Source organism: Megascapheus bottae, chromosome 22 (genome assembly GCF_031878675.1).
Source record: "Megascapheus bottae isolate mThoBot1 chromosome 22, mThoBot2.hap1, whole genome shotgun sequence".
NCBI lineage: Eukaryota > Metazoa > Chordata > Mammalia > Rodentia > Geomyidae > Megascapheus > Megascapheus bottae.
In genome coordinates, this window is record NC_143530.1 from 18,495,653 (window position 1) to 18,499,565 (window position 3,913).

Below are 3,913 nucleotides of genomic sequence, written 5' to 3' on the forward strand. Positions count from 1 at the left end.
CTTAGAGTAATTCTGGCTGACCTGGTTGGCTTATGCTGATTAGCAATAAGGAGTTAACATTTTAAAAATGGTAATAGGTGGTCCCAGAAGCAGGCGATAACCCAAGATGTTCCCAGAGGCTGCAGCTGGTGGAGTGCTTGGAGGCTGTCAAAGGCCAGAAGGGATGAATCCTTGAGTCCGTTTAGACCAAATACTGATGACATAGGAGATAGAGCCACAGGACTGCTTGGCATACTGCCACTGTAATTTATTTAACAACCCTCTGCAATCGATCTTTCTAGATGTGAAATTTTGTTGTCTATTCTAATTAACATTGTAATGGAAATCTTAGTAGCTACACTCCTAATTATCCTAATTGTTATGACAAATAACTGATAGTGGAATTTTAAAGTCAAAGACAATGTTACACTCAAAATATTTTGATATTTGTTGAAATGATTCCTCTTTTATTCATTATTGCTTTTGAAAAGTACTCCAACCTCATATTCTTCATGAAGATTACTTTGAATGAACAGAACTGTTCTTATATCTCATTGCTTCTACTGCAATTTTATCAACCTATCTTTAATTCAGACTGTTTCATTCCAAGAGAATAAAGAGAATTTATTCATGAATTCATGACATAATATATTATGTATAAACTTAATCTCTATTTGTTTTTACTGTTTTCCAATGACTCATCTTTTGTGGATCATGTTTATGTGGAAACTAACATACAGTCTACTAATGAACAAAGTTTTGCAACATCATTTAATTTAGGTTGATTATCACCCTGTGTTCTGCTGAGATATAATGATTATTTAAGAAGATAGATATTGTTGTGTTCACACTGGAGACATCATTCTGCTAAGAATAAGTGAAATTGGTCATCTGTAAACTAAGCCTTTGAATTCTGTGTTTCTAAGTTATTTAGCTTTAAGGGGTTATGGCTAACTCTAAAGTAGGTTTCTTTTTCTTAGAGATTTTTCTTCTGTCAGATATTTTTTTCATACAATAATCATTTAATTTCTTATCAATTATCTTTCACATCTGATTGGAATGATTTGAGCTTAGTTGTTTGAATGTTTACTGTCAATGCAAGAAGTTTTCTTCCTTTCTAATTTGCATGTCAAGCATAACAAATCCAACCTCCTAAGTTCATCACTGGCAGTCCCTTCCCAACACAATACAATACACAACACACAAAACAATCATCAGGCCTTGTTAACAATGGTTAGTTATATTCTTTCTTACCTTTTCTAATTCAAAAATTACTTATGTTTTAGACATAAAAGAACAACTGTGAATAGATATAGTTTTACATCTGAAACAGATGTTTAAGAGAGTGTTTTCCTCTTCAGCTAAACAAACCCGAGAAGCAGAATAATAGACCTTGAAATAAATTTAGCTAAGTGTACTTGAAAGGCAGATGCTTTGAGCTAATTCTCAGTATGTTATCAAATCTGTAAAAAAAAAAAAAAGTTACTTAGAAGTTTGCCAGCTACCCTTGGATTGATCCAACAGATATTGCAGGATTTTTCAGGAACTCAAAGAATATGTAACTAAGGGATGAACTTCTATCAGCATTACTAACATTGCTTATACTTTTAGCATTTGAAAAGATCTACCAATCCTCAGCGGAAAATCCTAAACTCATGTTAACCCCAGGACAAAAGTCTAGTCTGATCAATGTGACCAAATATGAATCTCAGCTGTTTCCCATTTAACTTTTTCTCTAGGAAGAATGCCTTTTCTAGAGATGTTCTTCTAAGTACTTTGAACATTGATTGCAGTACTTCATAGATATGTATGAAAATAGATTACTGAAACCTAATGAAATTATTCAAAAATGAGGAGAGGATTAAAAATCAAATGGAATATGAGCAAAGTAGATTATATGAATGTACAAAAATTCCCCAATGAAATCCCTTTGTACAACTGATATACTCTAATACAATAAGATTTAAAAATACCATAAATGAAGCATCTTGTTATATAACTAGATATTTGTATATTTCTCACTTTGGGAAAAATTATTTTTGACAAGTTTTTGTTATAACTATACCCTTATTGGATAGCATACTATACAAAGTGTAATTGTCTTTAATATAGATTAAAAGGTAATCTGAGTTTACTGTATTATGGGACATGTATGAATGTTCTATGGTTATAATAGTTTTTAATAAGAATTAATGACAGATCATTTACAGTGAGACATTATCCTAATTTAATAAAATAATATTTTTGAAGACACCTTAAAAATAATGAGAATCCTCAGTAAAATATTTATTTTGAGACAAGAAATGAAGTGTAATTGAAACTAACATTAAATTGGCTGCTCTACTCCTCTATGACCCAGCAATCCCACTCCTGGGCATTTACCCAAATGACTACAAACAAGGGCTACTAAAGCTAAGAAAGAACAACCATGTTCACTGCAGCATTATTTTCCATCGCTAAGATTGGAACCAACTTAGGTGTCCCTCAGTAGATGAATGGTTCAAGATGTGGTTTATATACACAATGGAGTTCTATGCTTCGATAAGAAAGAATGGCATTGCCCCATTCATACGAAAATGGAAAGACCTGAAAAAATTATATTAAGTGAAACAAGCCAAGCTCAAAGAAATATAGGTTGCATGGTTTCCCTCATTTGTAATTACTAGAATATGTCTATGATATTCTTAGCAGGATCACAATAGCCCAATCACTAGAGGCATATAGGACCATATATAATGAAGCATATCAAAATGAACTCCAAAAATTGAAAATAAGAGGTTCTTATTATGTCCTATATGTAGTTATTTCTATTTTTATTCTGTTTTACTTTTCTGTATCTTTTATCTTGTACATAAACTTATCTCAACTATGGAAGGGAAAGGGAATCACAGAAATAGCAGGACAAAGGATGAACTAATGCATTAATATTGGAATTGAACTTGACTATGTTGGAAATGAACTTTACAGTCTGGGAGGGAGGGAAGCAAGGAGTGGTACTCAAGAGAAAAGAGGGGAGGGGGTAGCTATTAAAAAAGAAATGTATTTATTACCTTACTTATGTAATGGTAAACCCCTTGTTCATCACCTTTACAATAATTTTTTATTTTATTGTCAAGATAATGTATAAAGAGGTTACAAAGTTACATTCATCAAGGAATGGGTACATTACTTCTCAACCTTGATACCCCTTCTCATATTTTTGGCCCTCTTTCCATCCCCCTTTCCCTAATTTTTTAAAATGGATTATGCAACATTTGCACATATTATGTGAAACTGTAAGGCAGTTAGCTAAGTCATACATTCTAGATGAATTGGATATTTTATCACTCTAAAATATTTTTTACACATTGTTGATTACACCAAACATTTTAGGCTACACTACACTTTCTAGATCTCTCCACATGCTCCAGACAAAATTTATATTTCATTTTACTTAAATAAATTTAATGTCATAGTTTCAAGTATGATTTTAACATAGGATCTTTCTGTGACAACAAGAAACTATACTTTTCAATTGCGAAGTTGAAAATACGTTTTGACTTCCATAAAATCACTGTCTTGTAAGAACTAGTGTTTAATACATCAAAGAATGACTTTTTTTTCACAGCATTTAATTTATTTTTGGTCAAGGAATTGAAATAGCTTAGAATTACATGCAATATTTATACTCTTTTTTATCACTTTCAGTTTATGTCGATAATAATGTTGGATAGGATAAATAAATTCATTATTGTGATTAATGTACATTTTCTGTGCTAATTGAAGTTCAGAGAGTTCGGAAAATGAAGTTTCTTTTCTTTTTTTTTTTTTTTTTTGTCAGTCGTGGGGCTTGAACTCTGGGCCTGGGCCCTGTTTCGGAGCTCTTTAGCTCAAGGCTACTGCCCTACTCCTGATGCCCCAGCACCACTTTCAGTTTTCTAGTGGTTAATTGGAG